This window comes from Geotrypetes seraphini, chromosome 2 (assembly GCF_902459505.1).
Source record: "Geotrypetes seraphini chromosome 2, aGeoSer1.1, whole genome shotgun sequence".
Taxonomy (NCBI): domain Eukaryota; kingdom Metazoa; phylum Chordata; class Amphibia; order Gymnophiona; family Dermophiidae; genus Geotrypetes; species Geotrypetes seraphini.
In genome coordinates, this window is record NC_047085.1 from 452,484,788 (window position 1) to 452,504,622 (window position 19,835).

The 19,835-nt window shown below is 39.3% G+C and overlaps 1 protein-coding gene and 1 long non-coding RNA gene across 5 annotated transcripts in view; one reads left to right on the plus strand and one right to left on the minus strand.

Moving 5' to 3' along the window:
* LOC117354283 overlaps positions 1 to 7,139 on the plus strand; it is a 46,566-nt gene extending 39,427 nt beyond the window's left edge. Inside the window, exons 2-3 of the long non-coding RNA XR_004538168.1 lie at positions 5,527 to 5,630; positions 6,853 to 7,139. This is a non-coding gene — a long non-coding RNA (uncharacterized LOC117354283). The remainder of the gene's footprint in view (positions 1 to 5,526; positions 5,631 to 6,852) is intronic.
* PARD3 (par-3 family cell polarity regulator) overlaps positions 1 to 19,835 on the minus strand; it is a 1,241,096-nt gene that overhangs the window by 696,457 nt on the left and 524,804 nt on the right. The gene's annotated exons all lie outside the window — the stretch shown is intronic.

Sequence of the window (19,835 nt, forward strand, 5' to 3'; positions counted from 1 at the left end):
CCAAACAACCATCCCATCATAATCATAGAGCCTACTTTCTCAAACAAAGCTGTTTTCCAGGTACTTTATTTATAATCTTCCTACAAAGACAGGCTGAACAGCACAAGGAAACTGTCCGTACTATACCAACTTTGTGGATTAATAAAATAAAAATATATAAAAAATGGAAACAACTTTATACAAAATTTGATTTGAAGCACTTTATGTAAGCAAACTTCAACTTCTCTGCTCACTTCTCTCATCCAAATTCAGACTGCACTTGTATTCCAAAGAGGAGCCATTCTGTACATTAAACTATGTTTTTTAACTTAATTGCATGTGCATTTCCATTCAGAATTCTTGCGTGCTCCAAGAACTGCTGTTGACAAAAAATATTTTTTTTAAAAAAACCTTTAAAAAAAACCCTCAACTATCTGACAGAGATTTACATATAAGAGAGATAGTAGGCCTGCAAATCTTGCTCATACATATTCATTAGGGATATCCTGAAAATCTGGCCTGTTGGTAGCCCTTCAAGTACTAGGATTGAAGACCAAGGTCTTATCCCATCATCTTAAAATGCAGCAGATAAATTTAAAAAATGCAATCATAGCACTAAATAACTACTATACTGTATGACTGTTTTGTGTTATTAAACTAGCTCAGTAGTTATATTAGTATTTCATTGCTATGTCCAACAATTCTACTATATTACAAATGGGTAAACTCTGCAAGAAAAATTACTAAGCTTATAATTGTCTGCTGAACAGAACATGGAAAGCCATGTATAATTTTCTATGATTAAAACCTTTAATTCCTTTTTAATTAACACAATATTTTCTGTCTGTGTTTTCTACAGAGATGTAGTAAAACAAATCAATAAAAGGCTTGTTGAGACCCTAATATTTATAGACTTAATTAATTTGAACTCATTAGTCCAGTATGTTTACTATAAAAGGACAAATTATTTTCATGTAATTTGCATTCATTTGTACATTGAGTTTATACATACTATTTGTTATCATACCTCAAAATTTTTGCTTTGCTTTCTCCTAACACTAGCGTAACTCTTCTCAGTACAGGGTTAATGTGGAAATAGAAAAGGTGACTCACTATCAGTAATTTCCAGAAGCAATACAGTCACTCCATGAGAAAGCCAATGCCACTCAGGGTTGGCTTGTTAAACCACAAGCAGGTTTACTGCTGAATTCTGTCAAAATCAGGTTTATCACAAACAAATTAACAGGCTATTCCAAATAGTGAGCAAGCTCTAGGATCTCAGGAAATGGCACTAAACTGTTTCAGGTTTCTTGGCATTCTTCAGATCTCTCTCCTCCTTTGGGGCAACATCTACTCTTTAAAAGCAAAGTGGAACTAGTCTCAAGGCTACAGTAGTCATGGTTAGTAGCTAGCATTTATTTGTGCACACCAAGCCCTCTCTTCAGTATGGCTCCTAGAAACATTCTTCTTGGGACCTGCTGAAAGCCAAATTCAACTTGCAAAGCACAACTTTGAGATGAACCTCTTCCTCATAACTCTAGGCCTTCATGGCCCTTGAGACCTTCTCACCAGTGCACAGCATAGAGTAGATAAAGAAAAAGAACCATTCCAATTTTACACAATGGTTTTTATCCATCACACTCTTCCCATAGCACATTCACTTACCCCCTCTTATACAAAGCCGTGCTAGCGGCAGCCATACGGTAACGGCCCCAAAGCCCATAGAGATTTAAAGGGCTTTGGGGCTGTTGCTGCATGGCAGCCGCTAGTGCGGCTTTGTAGAAGAGGGGGTTAGTGTCAGTATATGCATCTCCCATTACTAATGCAGCAGGGCCCAGTTTATTTGACATGCTGTTATTAGACAAAGTCATCACAGTGGTTCACATTTATATAATAGCAGAGAGATAAAAAAAAGAAAAGAAAGAGTAAAAGTTATATTCTCATTGAAGAAGAATTGAACAGAAAAATATAGATTATCTTAGACTCCTATACCTTGCTGTTCCATCGATCTTGCCCCACCCCCCCCCCCCCCCCCACCACTCTTTCATGTCATATACCAAATGAGTTTGTAAATATTTTAGAGTCTAGGAATTTTTTATGCCTCTGCTTCTAATTTCTGCTTGGAAACAATGCAATTGGTAAGAGGATGAGTTGAGGTGTCCATCTAGGAGTGTGGGTATCAGTTAACCCTCACTGTATAAGATGAAAGCCTATATCTATCCAATTTATTTGAAGATAGTGGAGAATTTGGTATCTGCACATTTATTAATGCTGAATATGGATAAAACAATATGTCCAGTTAAGCAAGAGCCTTTATACTGAGGGAGGAGACCCTCAGAAGGGGCATTGTGCTGCTGAATCAAACCTACCATAAGGTCTATGAACTGTGCAAAAAGTGCATATTTTCCTGTCAGCACAAATAATACTTTTGCAAGAGGACTTCATCTTTGCCTTAGAAGCTGGCAATTATCTGCTGACTGTGACAAGTGATGGATGTTCTATTCTGGGACATTCCAAGAAATGCTTGGGCCACAAGAAAGCCACAATATCACAATGACATGGTCAAAATGACATGAACTGTAGATAAAGCTACTAACAATCTACAAGCAAGATTAGGAGGGAGGGTGGCCACCCTCAGGGATCATTGATCTCAGTATTAAGAATGTATTGTCAGGGAAATAGAGAAGTCATATTTGACAGCAAGTGACACCAAGCTTCATTATGACTTAACTGCAATTATATATATCATCCAATCATTAAATATGATAAAGTGTGAAAATCCAAAGTAAATTAAGTATGTAATTAGTAGCTATGCAAGACTCTGGACCCCAGGCTACTAAGCTTGATTATAAAAGGTTCAGCTTTGTTCCTTAAAAGGTATAACGGACTGGGTAGCACATGACGTACCGGTACCCTGTGTTATTCTTCCATTAGCCTAACTGCTGTTAATAAATCCTATTTGGATACTATTTTTCATGTAAGCTGTCTTATGTTTATTATTATTAAACATACAGTGGTACCTTGGATTACGAGCATAATCCGTTCCAGGAGCATGCTCGTAATCCAAAATGCTCGTTTATCAAAGCGAGTTTCCCCATAGGAAATAATGGAAACTTCGCGAGAGGGAGAATTAGAAGTCCTTGAGCATGCGCAGATGCATGCTCAAGGCAGGCAGAAGCCGGAAGATCTTCTAGGCACCGGCACGATCTGTGCCTGTGTGCCGGTGCCAGCCGGGAGGAAGGGGGGGTAAGTTTATGTTGTTCGGGCGGGACCAGTTCGAGCGAGGGGGCCTTTGTGAGCGGGGGGGGGGAGCGATGCCGGTTATCGGGGGGGGGGTGCTCGCAAATCGAGTCAACACTCGGTTTGCGAGTCAAAAGTTTGCTGAGTGTTTTGCTCGTCTTGCAAAACACTCGCAAACCGGGTTACTCGCAAACCGAGGTTTGACTGTATATTATACATAGCAATTGGGTTGTCGGTGTGAGGTCATTTAAATACATTGGATGGGCTAGCAGCGGCCTCTTCAATACCAAATTTAACCATCATAGGGTTAGCCTTTAAGGTAAAAATATCTATAAAATTTGTGGACATTACACTACTACTTCTCATTTATATAGTGCTACTAGACATACACAATGCTGTACACATTGGGGCAAATTCTGTAAAAGACATCTGAAAGTTAGGCGTCCAGCGGGAAATGCTGACAGCGATTCTATAATGCATAGATGTACTTTAGAGAATCGCGCTCAGCGTCACTCAGCAAGTCATTAAAATTGTATGCAGTGAAATATTGGCACCACTATTATATTTTATTTATCTTTTAATCCTTTTCTTTTTCTTCTGTTACATCGAGCAGTAGGGGATTTGAACCAACAATGTCAGGGTGCTAAGGCTATAGCGCTAACCACTGTACCACACACTGAGCCATTAAACCACATGTCAATTATAAAACTAGGTCTTTTGGGCTTTAGTTGGGTGGAAGCACCGTAGGCATCCCTTAGGCGTTCTGGAGGCATCCGTATATAGGTGAATGGGACTTTTATTTTGGGACTAAAGAGGACTCCAGGTTGATATAAAAGTCAAAATACATTTAATAATGCATTACTTAAGCAAAGCACATGGAAAAAATATGTATATTGCATACTAAATCTTCTATTTGGGGGACTAAATAGGACTCCAGGTTGATATTAAGGTCAAAATACGTTTAATAATACATTACTCAATCAAAGCACATGAAAAAAAAATATATATTGCATACTAAACCTTCTATTCTTTGGGCTAAAGAGGACTCCAGTTTGATATAAAGCCCCGTTCACCTATATGTGGATTCCTCTGGCACACCTGATGCCTAAGTCACGTCCACTAACACATGTCTACCTAGCACCCAGCTCACGCTCATAAGTAGACCTGATTTTGCAACGCCTACATTTTAGGTAGAAGTGTTGCCATGCTCAATGGCATGCAATTCTGTAAATGGATGTTTATTTCAAAGCCATGCCCACGCCACGCCTGTGTCTATCCTTTTAGATGAGAGTTTTTCAAATGGGCATCCATGAAATTGTGGACGTCTATTTTGAAAATCACGCCCAGCATTTGGATGTCTAAGTTCCAATTAATGCTTGATAAAGTCATGAATTGGGCTTATTATCTACTTTATTTGGATGCCTAAGTTAATGGACATCCACTTTGTGGATGGCTAAAGTTAGACGTCCATTATAAGTAGATACTTTTTCTGTCTATTATGGGCTCACAATCTAAGTATTTGTACCTGAGGCAATGGAGAGTTAAGTGACTTGCCCAGGGTCACGAGGAACTGCAGTGGGAATTGAACCCAGTCCATTGCACTAACCATTAGGCTACTCTTCCACATTGTACTTTATCTATGGAGAACCAAGTAAATACGCTAATTAGGAAAGTCTTTCTAAGCATGAGATGCTTGAGACAAATCAAATTAAATTACTTGCCCAAGCCCAGATCTTGTCACAACCAGTTTATTAAAATCTGATATATTTGAGAAATTGATTAAGAAATTGAAACATTACAAAATACAGCTCTGAGATTAGTGTATTTCAAAAAGAATTTGACATGTCAAAATCGCACTGACTTCTGAACAATGCACTAATCAATGTTAAGATTTTTACTATGGTTTTTTTTAAATTAGTCATTGCCTGACCCCACAGTATTTGTCTGATTTGTTTTTAGTTCCAAGTGATTATGCCAATCTACTGTATATCTGTGACAACAATTAAAATTACGCTTTCTGTCTTGGAAGAGTATACTAGATATAAAAGGGCTTTATCAACTAACTTTCCATATCAAGTATCAGGTGTGGAATGGCTTACCTTTAGAACTTAGCTCAATATTTGTGTTATTTTGGAAGGGTCTGAAGATTTTTATTTCGATGTGACACTGTTGATAAATTGTATTTATTTGATATCTATGTACCGTATCCATCCTAGGTATGCCTAGTTTTATCTTTCTGTAATCTTCGTTGAGCTAATTTCTTGGTTTATGCAAGATATAATTGTATTGATATTCCCTATTATACAGGGTCTAAGGGAAATGTTGCCATTATTGGTTGAGTGAGCTGTTAAAGCCTGAAGGCCTCAAGGTTTCTCAGAAGCAGTAGGGAACTGCTTTCTCTTCATAGCCAGGTAGGCCCTGAACTGAGAGTTGAGCTCCCTGGCCAGCTAAATCTAACCTGTACTAAAGAAGCTGGGAGGAAAGATAGATTACAAAGGACAGGAGAAAATTTTGGGTGCAAAGGACTGGAGATAATTTGGTTTTCAGTAACTTGGAGAATAAATTCAGGAAGAACCCAACCTAGGTCTGTTTCCTTCAGCAAGCTACATGAGATTGATTTTGGTGTACCCAAGAGGTTTTATGGGAAACACTAAAGGCCTCTTCTATTAAACTGTGCTTGTAGTTTGTAGCACAGAGGGCCGTGCTGAATGGCCCGCGCTGCTCCCGATGCTCATAGGAACTCTATGAGCATCGGGAGCAACGCGGGCCATTCAGCGTGGCCCTCTACACTACAAACTGCTAGTGCAGTTTAATAGAAGAGGCCCTAAATAAATTTAGGAGTCCATAATGACCCATAAAGCATTAAACTCTGGTGCACCCGGAACAGGCACAGGGGAGAAACTGAGAATTTCTATGAATTTGTCTTTGAGAATTATTATTTTTTTAAAATTCTTTATTGATTTTTAATAAAAAAACAGTGTCATACAAATGAAAGAACAAAAGATATTCCACATATTCCACTATTATCTATACAGGTAACATAAATATCATTCAATAATTTCATTTTCCTGCATATAATAATATCATAATATATCCTAATATACAATACAAATAAAGAATAAAGTTACCCAAATATCATTATTATTGCAGTTTTTCTATGTTGAGCCCTGATGTGGCAATGGGCATTCAGGAGTCTGGGAACCCAGCAAAGTAATCTCTTATTTTTAACCCTCTCTCTATTTGTATTGGAGTTCCTTCCTATTTGTTCTTAATTCACTTAATTATAAACTGCCTAGATAGCTGGGGTAGGGAACTCCGGTCCTCGAGAGCCGTAATCCAGTCGGGTTTTCAGGATTTCCCCAATGAATATGCATTGAATGCAGTGCATACAAATAGATCTCATGCATATTCATTGAGGAAATCCTGAAAACCCAACTGGAATACGGCTCTCGAGGACCGGAGTTCCCTACCCCTGGTGTAAGGGGTATATCAAATAAACCTGAAACTTGATGTCTAGTCCTGTTAACAGACATTTTTGTGGATTTTTTAAAAGAAGGGATCCAGAGAACTTGAACCCTGAGTACTTGTTACAAGTGCTGTCAAGATATGTTGTGAATTGGTATATTTTGTTAGTTATCTTTCAGGAATGATGGAAGAGCCTGATGATAGAAGAAGAAAAGGAGAGCTCTTGCATCGAAAAGAAAAGAGAACCAGATTAACCAGTTACAAGCAGCCAGAAAAAAGGGTTGCTTGCTTAGTTAAAAAATGAACATTAAAGTTAAGTGGACTAGTTTGCTTGCCTCTGTTTTCTTTTTCTTTTTTTTTATGCAGATTTAATAGTTACAATATCAGATGATACAAGGAAAAAAAGGATCTTAACATAATTAACAGTAATACATATAAACAAAATTCCTTTCAAAGCCCACAACAAGTGAGAAGACATGCCACCAATCAAATTACGAAAAAGAATAAAAAGAAAACTAAGAAGTGGTACTTGATTCATCCACATGAATCTAGACCCTTCCATATTATCTGGGACTCTTACCTCCTCCTAATTCTCAGTTATGAAACACGTTGAAAATAAAGCTTATTTCTGTTCTCGAGCTAATAAGAATTGTTGCAATTGAATAGGATCCAAAAAAACATATTCAATGTCTTGTAATTTAACAAGACATTTACATGGAAATTTTAAATAGTATGATGCATCAAGAGCTAAGACCCTTGGTTTTAATTCTGTTTTCTTTTTCAGTTATCTGTTTTGTCTATTACCCTCTACATTTATCAATTAAAAGTGATATAAAAAAGTATACTTCCACTGTTTTATTGTCATGCGGTAAGGGCCTAGGACTACTGGCTCCCTGGGCTCATCAGAACCTATCCTTTTCCCACAAAAGTAACCCCAGTAGAATGAACTACAAAACCACTACTCATGGGACTAGTATCACAGTAATGCATCACTACCAAATGCTGTTTACTTGCCAAAGCCCTTAAAAGTAAGGGTGAATTTATTGACTGTCTTACACTCATCTGTTTTCATTTTTCAGAGAGCAGCCAGATCCATTTGAACAGAGAAGGAACAAAATATGTTCAGGTTTTCTCCAAGTTTGGAAGGAAATGTTGGTGCAATGCAATTTGGATTTTAATTCTGAAGCCTTCTCCTTTAGATGACACAGTAAAAAAAAAGGAAAAAAGAAATAGTAATAACCATTGCAGGTGGCAAAATACTGTAATAGTGGTTTTGTTTTCAAAATCTTCCATTAGGTAGAGAGGAGCTATATGTGTTTAATTTCTCTCTTTTTATATAAAGGCTTAAGCTATTAAAAAAATACACATTTACATGTAATATAAACCAAGTGAAGAAATTGGATTAATTTAGTCAAATCTATACTCATTAACTATTATCCACCTGAGGGACCTAAATGCAATTTTTAATTTACTAATGTGATTCACTTAAGCATTAACCTTATTGTTATAACAATTCAATAACTTTAAGGAAGTTAGCCACCTATTGCTCACTGCCAAAGTTTTAAACACTCTAAATGTTTAGATAAGTCTCAATGCAGACTTCTGCATTCTGACTCCCCATAGACCTTAAATGCTTTGCTGATAGTGAAGAAAGAGATGACGCTCAGCCCTATCCACTGACAAGTACTAAGGCAATCTCTTTTACATTCTAACTACAAGCATGGACATGGGTGATATAGTAAAGGCTACTGAACATGCCCACAGTTTCTCTGAACACAGCAGAGGCAGAACCAAACAAGAGAACACAACCTGAAGACCAAAAACTAAAACAGTAGATGCTCTCCCTATTAGAGCTGCCTGTTTCTCGATTCAAATCAATTCACTGATTCACTCTGGCTGAATCAATTTGTTTTCTTTAAAAAAAAAAAATCAATCTTACTGATTCAGTGGTCAAATCTGAGCTCCTTCTCTCCCGCAGCAGCAACAGGACTGCGATCAGAGTGATGATGCAGTCAGAGGAGGCAGCTGTTAAAGCAGAGTTCCTCCTGCTACAGAGCCATGGGAGCAGGCTCCTGAAGCTAATCCCCCACCAATCCGAGTTGGGCGGCTATGAGCCACAAAGCACAGCTCTCGGGGCCGGGCAGAGCCGCACACGAACAGCAGCAGCAGGGGGCTGGCAGCTGTAGGCATATTCATCGGAACAGGGGGGACACGGAGGTCTTTCAGTTTTTCCTCATTCCCTCACCCGTGGGCCCCCTTCCTACATCCTACCTTCCCAGCCGGCACTGCTTTACCTTACACGTTAGCAATGCTTGTATCTGGAGAGGGGAGTTAGAAAAGGGTGTCCGTTATCTCCTTTGCTTTTTGACATTGTAAATAAGGACAATAGAATTTTGCTGGATACATGGCAGACACTAAAATGTATCAATAATTTAACACCTATTCCAATTCAAAAATCCACGTCAGTCCCTTTGGCTGAACTCCAAAATTCAAATTGGCGGGTTTAAGGTCATTTTGGATGATGTAACGGCAGATGGTAAACTGCAAACTGCTTGACTTTTCACGATTGCAACATACATTTGGTCTTGCTAATTGTCAAAGTTATAGATGGTTGCAGTTGAAGCAAGTCATTCAGGAAGGGTTCCCTGAGTGGAAAAATCTTAAAAATCAATATAGTTTGTGTTTTCAAGTGTACTTCCTGGGGCACCAGGCCACTCTGGTATAAATTAATATCTGGATTTTTGAATAAAAAAATAAAGACTGGTCTTCGTGACATTTGGAGCATTGAGATAAAGCAGCTCAATGGCCACGAATCTGGACTTGGAGGATGAAATGTCTGCATCTATGAAACAAACATGGTTTTTCTTATTACATAGAGCATTTTAGACCCCAGTTCATTTACAGAAATTAGATAGTTCAAAGTCTAATAGATTCTGGTACTGTCATCTTGAAGCTGGGACTATGGATCATTTATTATACTATTGTCCCTTGATACTTAAATTTTGGAGATCCATCTGGGTTCAAGTTAACAATATATTGGAAAATCCAGTGGCATTTACGTATGATACCATCCTATTTGGCACTTTAATGAGAGCTAAAAGTCAAATATCTGCTCGGAATAGCAAACTTCTTTTTGTAATGACAGGGGTTGTCATATAACTTATTTTGAAGAATTGGAAGAACTGGGATAGGTTGAATTACACTTTCTGGTGGGAATCCCTTTGTTATACTTTTAAAATGGAGCGTTTGATGGCTATACAACAGGGAAGGTACAGGAAATTTATGGATATTTGGGAGCCATTGACTAAATTTTGTAAGGAATGATAACTGACTTTATTTTACTGACCTTTAAACGTACATATCCAGGGTGGGAGGGGGGAGGGGATTGTATTGGAATTGATTTGGGGAATTTTTAGATAGTTTCTTGTGGGTATTAACTTTCCTGATTAATAGGTGGGAGGGTGGGGGAAAATAATTGCTTATTATTATATGTAAGTTTATTGTGATTTTCTTATAATATTATATGTAAATGAATTATTTGTGTGCACGATTATAGTTGGAAAATTTAATAAAGATTATGAAAAAAAAAAAAAAAGCAATGCCGGCTGGTTGGCTGGCCAGTTCGAGTCTCCTCTCTATGGCAGACTGACACCCAGCCAGCTGCAGGCATAGTCATCAGAAAAGGGGGACATGGAGATCATGGCTCCCCTGGAATAGTGTCTTTCAGTTTCTCCTCATTCCCTCACCACAGCCCCCATTCCTACAATCCTACCTTCCCAGTAGGCACTGCTTTGCCTTACTCGTTAGAACTGCCAGCTGGTTGGCTACCCAGTTCAAGTCTCCTCTCTATGGCAGATGGCTACCTAGCCAGCAAGAAATGCTAATGTGTAAGACAAAGCATTGCCGGCTGGGAAGGTAGGCGTGCAGAAGCGGGACAATAGGAGAGGGAATGAGGAGAGAGAGGGACATACAAAGACCCATGGCATGGAGAGAGAGAGAAAGAGGGGGAGGAGGGAGAGAGAGAGATGGTAGACAGTGGAAAAGAAACAGAAATGGATATGGCAATGGTAAAGAGAAGGAAGATGGATGGTGAGCATGGAGAAAATGTCAAAAGGGCAAGATACCCTGTCAGTTAACAGAAGACAAACAAAAACTAGAGCCTGGAACCAACATGATTTGAATAATAAAATGACCAGAAAACTACAGGTTAAAAAAAAATAAAAAATTTTATTTCCTATTTTATGATTACAATATGTCAGATTTGAAATGTGTATCCTGCCAGAGCTGGTGTTAGCAAACATGAGCTATGACCTAACAGAGAGCGGAAAATCCTTTTTTGTTTGTTTTGTTTACACCACAGAACTGGTGTAGGATTGAAGAGGGCAAAAGCGGGTGAGGAGGGTGAAGAGGCTACAAATAAACCCGCCAGGACGTTTAAAAAAAGATCCAATTGAGTGGGAAAATCAAATTGAAAAGGTTTTCCATGAATCGGGCAGCACTGCTCCCTATGGGTCAATTAAGTGTTTTAATCTTTACTATCTATCTACTGCTAAGATAAAACAAAATTTAATTTTGGATTTTCTGAAACTTTGGAATAGATCAAAGTATATAATATCTTTCAATATATATCTACAGTCCTGTGAAAAAATTAGGACCCCCTATGAAATATTCAGTTCTTTCTTAAGAAATGTTCGCATATCAATGTCAATATTTTTTAATCTCAGCAAAATAAATTTTCTTTGATTTACTCATGAAATAAAAAAGATCCACAAAAATGTGTATTCTAACTGAGGAATAAATTAGGACACCCCCCACATATCCTCCCACTTAAAGTGGCTCAAATTACACACAGGTGTATCACATCAGGTGCGTGTGATTAGAACATCGTTAATCAGCATTTTGAAGGAGGTTTGCCCTACTTTAACCTCAGACATTTAGTTTGGTGTGCTCATGACTGCTGTGGTGAGAGTGAAATCCAGATGACGGTATTGGGTCCAGTGGGCAAGTAGATTTCTTCCCTATGCCAAGAGTCTTCTCTAAAGTAGTTGGTAAAGGTAAGTTAAATTTCAAACAGGTGGAGGAAGCTTCAAAAGGAAACTCATTGGCTAGATAATAGTTATTCTGAGGTGAGTAAACTGGTGGTGGTGAGGTTGGAAAGGAATGTTGTAAAGAAGATATTTTGAAAACAAAGGGCTCCTTTTACAAAGCTGAGCTAGCGGGGTTAACGCGCGCAACTTTTCATCACACGCTACCCCCCTTGCTGGCCAAAAACTACCACCTGCTCAAGAGGAGGCAGTAGCGGTTAGCACATCCAGCGGTTTAGCGCGCGCTATTACGCGCGTTAAACCGCTAGCGCGCCTTTGTAAAAGGAGCCCAAAGTAATCAGCCAACTCTTGAGCTGTCAGAATGGGGGAAGAAGAAGTCGCAGGGTTAGGGGTAGAAAGTCTATTCAGTGTAGCAAAAAAGTTGCCTAGGTCTATTAGGTGCTTGTTTGATTTCATCGATATAATAAATACGACTAACAGCTTTAACTGCAAGTACCATCCCATGCCCTCTCTCGTTCCCACCCCACACTGCACTGAGCAGTTATTATAGGATTTTTAGCACATGATAACCTTTACCATGGCTCAAGAAACAGCATACTTAATCCCACATAAACAGAGGAAAAAGCTTTTACACTATAAGACGTTTACATAATCAGGAATCTTGCTAAAAGTGCATAAGGGATATATAAGTGTTAAACAATATATCCCTCTACACATTCTGACCTAAATGCATTGCATTATGGTTTATTCACCACGTGTGTGGTTTAAGACTGCTGTAGCTATCTTGGGTTAGTTTGTTTTTTTGCTTATGCAGAGGAGTGATTCTGGACTAGAAGAGGTTTTGTTGTCATTTGTGAGTCAAGGTAAATAACCTGATTTTTATTTTGACTATATTTGTTTTATTTTCTTAGCTGGGTATTAATAAGATTTAGGAGAGTGTGTGGTGCAGTGGTTAAAGCTACAGCCTCAGCACCCTGAGGTTGTGGGTTCAAACCTACGCTGCTCCTTGTGACCCTGGACAAGTCACTTAATCCCCCTCATTGCCCCAGGTACATTAGATAGATTGTGAGCCCACTGGGACAGACAGGGAAAAAAGATTGCATACCTGAATAAATTCATGTAAACCGTTCTGAGCTCCCGTGGGAGAACGGTATAGAAAATTGAATAAATAAATAAAAATTTAAAAAAATTATTTTATTTTTTAGTTCATTTCTTTATTCCATGTGCATCTAGGGGAGCACTATTTTGCTACCGCAGCTGAAGAGTTTTATTTTATTTTGCAAAATGCCAATTTGCAGAATCATAATGCTATATTTTGACATTGTTTCGGATCATTGATTAAATTATGCCAATGAAAAGTGTGGAATTTTCAAGTGTGGAACTCCGAGCCATTATGAAGTTCCTATTCCTGCAGAAGAAAACGCCAAAGGAAATCCATGAATGTATGATGTAAACATTGAGTGACAAATTCCCATCATACTCCACAGTGAAGTTTCAAGTTTCAAGTTTATTATTTATTCTTGATTAATCGCTTTCTCTAATTCAAAGCGATATACAAATGATATGCAAACTTTCAGTGTTGAGATTTTGAGACCTGAGATGCAGCAAGTTCTGGGAGGCCTCAAATGGTATCAAGTCCTGAAATTGTTGACCATGTTCATGTTTATGACCTGATTTTGGCAGATCAGCGAGTATCAGCTAAAACAATTGCTGAGACACTATAGATATCCACAGAACGTGTTGGTTCTATTCAATTTTATAATGTAGTCTTCTGAAAGGTATCTAGTAAACATATCTTAATATTTTCCACTCAAATATGCTCGTATATCTACCAAACTACTAGAAAATCACAAACCATATTCATCATGCTGATTCCTTGTATTCAGGAATTCAAATTGCCAAATGTTCAAATCCTGTTGAAGAGAACTGAGTTTGTAACTATGTGAGCCAAAATATAATCTGTTCACATAATTCCTACAAATTCATTTATACAGTAACTATATCACCCTAATTTCATTGGATGTTGAGGCTGATTTTCTAAAATCTTATTTCACATAATCAAATTTTGATGCCAGTCTACTCAGAAATTACATAATAACCACAAAAGCAGATGAAAATATATGGAATATTTTTTACAAACATTATAAATAATGTTCTACTGAGGTGGGAAGGGGATTGTGATGATCATAAAGATTTTGTTGTGGTGGTTCTTTCCTCTCTGTATAAGCAGCATAAGGCAGAGGGCCAAAGGGCCATGACCCAATCAATATTTTGCTCAAACCGACATGATCAACCTGAGAGCTTAGGGGTGGGGCCAGAGATTGATTTGTTTGTCCCTTTCAACCAAAAAGGTGATCTGCTGCCTCTACCTCTACAGTTATTATATCATTTCTCACATCCTCCAGGCTGCATCAAATATTATCAGTGCAACACTAGAGATGTGATGTGTGAAAGGCCAAAAGTAAGGAGTCTTAAGAGCCCACCAACAGGCTTAATAGTTAATTATTGGTATTTATTAACTGGCTTTATGAAGAAATTCACCCGAGGTGGTATACAGCAAGTATAATTTAGCATAAAACTACAGTTTTACAATAGTGAAATGACCAAATATAAATGAGGTAAACTTGGAAAGAGAAAATTGAAACTTCATAATAGGAAATACATATGCACATTTAATAGCACTGCAAAACAACCATATAACAACTCAGTTCCTTGTTGAAGCAGACTTAAACCCTGTCTTTTTGATATAAATCTTCAATCCATACTCCTACTCCCCACCAACCTAGCCAGCAGATTAACCATTCCCCTTAACTGTATCCATGACATCCCATTTGTCTTGTCTGTTTAGATTGTAAGCTCCTTCGAGCAGGGACTGTCTTCTTCATGATTCTGTATAGCACTGCATATGTCTGGTAGCACTATAGAAATAATAACAGTAGTAGTAATTCATAATTACAGAAGCCAGTTTTGTTTTAAACTGGATCACTTAGAGGCATGTTTGCAAAAGTTAAGGTGTGTTACATGCAAAGCCCATGCAGTAAATGCAGGGAGCATGCCCAACATCTATCCTGGATTTAGCTCATAGAGCAGACACTTAACCACATGGGCACTGCACTACTTGCATTGGCAGGTAGAGCAGAGCATTTAACATGGCATCAACCAAAAAGGGGGGGAGGGCAGAGGAGTGCTGCTGCTGATTTTCCACCTTTCGAACTGGGGCAGTGGCTCTCTTGTCAGATTGCCAGTAGTGGCATACTAGAACAAATTTATAAGCATCTACTTACACATGTAAAACTACAAGTCAGTTTGTAGGAGCTAATTTCACTGTTTAACAGGCACCTAGGTGAAATATCCCAATAAAGACTTTTCAAATATAGAAAAATGTGTGAGAAAGGTGAATTTAACAGATAAAAAAATAGCAATCTACCTCTCTCCATACGTCAAACTATCAGAAGGTATGAATTAATATTAAGGGTTCCCAAGTTGAAACAATCTCTCCCTTCATCCTTAAACAATATTTTGCAATCTTTGGTCCATTCATCCTCACCCTAATTAATGAAAGTATTCAGCAAAGCATCATGCCCACAGCCTGGAAGGAAACCATTATTCATCCCATTATCATAAGATCAGTCCCGAGGTCAAATCAAATTACAGACCAATCGCAAATATCCCCTTCCTAGCAAAGTTGACCAAGAAGGTGGTATTCAATCAAATATCTGAGCTCACAGAAAAAAAACAAACATTTCACATCCAAATCAAACAGGCTTCAGGCAGCATCATTCTACGGAACACTCCTTAATTGGCATGTCTACCTCCATACTTTACTACCTGGATCATCACAAATCTGTTCTTCTAATATCTATTTATCTCTCATCTGCTTTTGACACAATTGATCATAACCTCCTTTTAGAAAGACTACAGATTATTAGCATCACAGATCAGGTCCTCTCTTGGTTTAGATCCTATTTCTCTAATCGATCCTTGATTGTGTCTTTCAACAACAGTACCTCAGAACGATTCTCAGCAGAACACGGTATTCCTCAGGGGTCCATTCTCTCAGCTCTTTTATTTAATATTTTTCTTGCACCCCTGATGACTCTCTGCCAATCCATTGGCTTTAACGTATTTGCTTACACAGATGATATTCAGCTTTTACACCCGTTAAGACTCCAATAACCCTCTTGAAACAACAGCAATCAATAAGAAACTCGAACAGATTCACCAATGGCTTGACGCTAATAGATTAGCTCTCAATGTTAATAAATCAAATGTTATGCTCTTCCCCTAGAAAGATGGTCCTAAGCTCAAGTTCCCAATTACTATCAAGTATTCCATCCTGCAGTCGATCAGTAGCATTAAGATCCTAGGGGTTATTTTTGATTACAAACTAACTTATCTTGAACATATTAGTAGTATTTTTAAATCTACCTTCTTTAGACTACATCAAATTTGTTCAGTTTTGAAATTCTTATGCCCTAAGTTACTTAACACACTAATTCATTCTCTGGTGATTTCAAACATCAACTACTGCAATGCTCTATTTAAAGGAATTGCCCAAAAAGAAATCAGATGTTTACAGATCATTCAAAATGCTTCAATTAAACTCATAACAAAAGCTAAGAAATTCAACCATGTGACACCTCTCCTTAAGAAAGCGCATTGGCTCCCAGTTGCTCACCGCGTAACATATAAATTAAGTCTGCTGACTCTCATATCTCTTCTTTATAAATCTCCCGCCTTCATTCATAATTATTGATTCCCCATACTTCTACAAGACTACTCAGGTCTAACAACCAACATCTATTAATAGTTCCTTCACTCAAAAACATTAATACACGGCGGCAAATTCATCTTTTCTGTCAGAGCCCCCCAAATATGGAATTCCCTCCCTATTTAAGTACGAGAAGAATGCAATTTAGACAGATTCAAGAGCAAGTTAAAATGCTTTCTTTTTAAAGATTCATTTGACAGAGCCTGGATGCGGACGCCTCACAAGCAGACTTGCTTGAAGAAACTCGAAGTTTCGAGTCGCCCGCACCACGCATGCGTGAGTGCCTTCCTGCACAGCACAGGGCACGTCTCCTTAGTTCAGATAGCTAGCAGAGAAGCCAACAAGGGGAGGTGGTGGGTTGTGAGAATAGCTGCTTGCTGTCCCTGGATAACACCTGTTATGGTAAGTAACTGTGTTTTATCCCAGGACAAGCAGACAAGTATTCTCACATTTGGGTGACCTCCAAGCTAACCAGAATGGGATGGTGGGAGTGTTGGCAATTTAGGAGAATAAATTTTGTAATACTGTTTGACCAAACTGTCCATCCCGTCTGGAGAAAATATCCAGACAATAGTGAGAAGTGAAGGTATGAACCGAGGACCAAGTAGCAGCTCTACAAATTTCCTCAACAGGTGTAGATCTGAGGAAAGCTATTGAAGCTGCCATTGCACTGACTTTATGGGCTGTGACTTTACTGTGAAGAGGTAATCCAGCCTGGGCATAGCAGAATGAGATACAAGCCGCCATCCAGTTGGAGATGGTGTGCTTAGAAATAGGATGTCCCAACTTATTTGGATTGAAGGAGACAAAAAGTTGAGGAGCAGTTCTGTATGGTTTGGTGCGTTTCAAATAGAAGGCCAAAACACGTTTACAGTGCAGAGTATGAAGAGCTGATTCTCCAGGGTGAGAATGAGGCTTTGGAAAAAATACTGGAAGTACGATTGATTGGTTGAGATGAAATTCTGAGACCACTTTAGGTAGGAATTTCGGATGAGTACGAAGAACCATCTTGTCATGATGGAACACAGTGAATGGTGGATCAGTAACTAAAGCTTGCAGCTCACTGACTTGTCAAGCAGAAGTGAGGGCAATGAGAAACACCAATTTCCAAGTGAGATACTTCAGATGAGCCTTATCAGTTGGTTCAAATGGAGGCTTCATGAGTTTAGTAAGGACAACATTGAGGTCCCAAACCACAGGAGGCGGTTTGAGAGGAGGTTTGACATTGAAAACTCCTTTCATGAATCTGGAAACCACTGGATGAGCAGAGAGGGGTTTCCCTTCAATAGGCTGATGAAAAGCTGCAATTGCACTGAGATGGACTCGTATAGAAGTAGACTTGAGGCCAGAATTGGATAAGTGCAAAAGATAGTCCAAAACAGAAGATAAGGAGGAATGCTGAGGTTCCTTATGATGGGAAAAACACCATGTAGAAAATCTAGTCCATTTTTGGTGATAGCATTATCTAGTTGTAAGCTTTCTAGAAGCTTCTAAAATGTCTCTTACAGACTGAGAAAACTGAAGAGGGGTTATGTTGAGAGGTACCAGGCTGTCAGTTGTAGAGACTGCAGGTTGGGATGAAGCAGAGATCCTTGACTCTGTGTAAACAGAGAAGGAAAAACTGGTAGAAGATATGGCTCCCTGCTGTTGAGATGAAGTAGAAGGGAGTACCAGGGTTGTCTTGGCCACCGAGGAGCGATTAGAATCATGGTGGCATGATCGCTCTTCAATTTGACCAGAGTCTTGAAAATGAGAGGGAATGGAGGAAATGCGTAGAGGAAAAGATTTGTCCATTCCAGAAGAAAAGCATCTGCCTCGAGGCGGTGAGAAGAGTATATGCTGGAGCAGAATTGAGGCATCTTGTAGTTGTGGGGAGCTGCAAAGAGGTCTATCTGTGGCGTTCCCCACTGTGAAAAAATTTGACGAAGAGGCAAGAAATGGGGAGTCCATTCGTGAGGTTGCAGTAGACGACTCAAGTTGTCCGCCAAACAATTCTTTGCCCCTTGAATGTAGACAGCTTTGAGGAAGGTGTTGTGGCGGATTGCCCAGTCCCAAACCTTCAGAGATTCTTGACAAAGGGAGGCAGATCCTGTCTCTCCTTTTTTGTTGACATAATACATGCCGACTTGGTTGTCCGTTCGAACGAGGACTACTGTGTCGTGAAATAGATGTTGAAAAAAGCATGGAGAGCTTTGAGGATCGCTCTGAGTTCCAACTGATTGATATGACATTGACGATCTGTACTGGTCCAGAGGCCTTGAGTACGGAGACCATCGAGATGAGCGCCCCAAGTGTAGGTCGAAGAGTCTGTCATGAGGAACTTCTGATGAGGGGGCGGTTGAAAAAGCAAGCCTCTGGAAAGATTGGAAGAGAGCATCCACCAACGGAGAGACTTCTTTAAGGAAGGAGTGATTGAAATGTGTCGAAAAGGAAGGTCGCAAACTTGCAAATATTGATATGCCAGTGTCCACTGAGGAATTCTGAGGTGAAGTCTGGCAAAAGGAGTCACGTGTACTGTGGAGGCCATATGACCCAGAAGTACCATCATGTGTCTCGCTGAGATGGAAGAGCGGGTAGATACTGTGTGACAGAGTTGAAGAAGAGCTTCCAGACGTTGTTATGAAAGGAATGCTCTGAGTTGGACAGTGTCCAGAACAGCTCCAATGAATTGTAGAGTCTGAGAGGGCTGAAGTTGAGAATTGGGAACGTTTATTTTGAATCCCAAACTTTGTAGGAATCAGGTAGTCCATTGGGTCACTACAATAACCCCTTGAGATGTGGAATCTTTGATGAGTCAGTCGTCAAGGTAGAGAAATACCTGAAGACCATGATTTCTTAGAGCTGCTGCTACTACTACCAGGCACTTGGTGAACACTCTGGGAGACGAGGCCAGGCCGAAGGGTAGTACTCTGTATTGATAGTGCAGATTCCCCACCCGAAATCTGAGGTATTGACAGGAGGCCGGATGAATGGGAATATGAGTGTAGGCCTCCTTGAGATCCAGAGAGCATAACCAGTCATTCTGCTCGAGAAGGGGATAAAGGGATGCCAGGGACAACATTCGAAATTTTTCTTTGACTAGAAATTTGTTGAGAGCCCTGAGATTCAGAATGGGTCGCAGATCGCCCGTGTTTTTCGGAACAAGGAAGTAACAGGAGTAAAACCCCCTGTTCTGCTGTTCCAAGGGAACTGGTTCGATGGCATGGAGATGAAGCAGAGCTTGAGCTTCCTGAAGAAGAAGGGCGGTCTGGGATGCATTGGAAGGATACTCTCTTAGAGGAAGCTCCGGTGGAACCTGAGTGAAATGAAGAGAGTATCCTTCCCTGATGATAGAA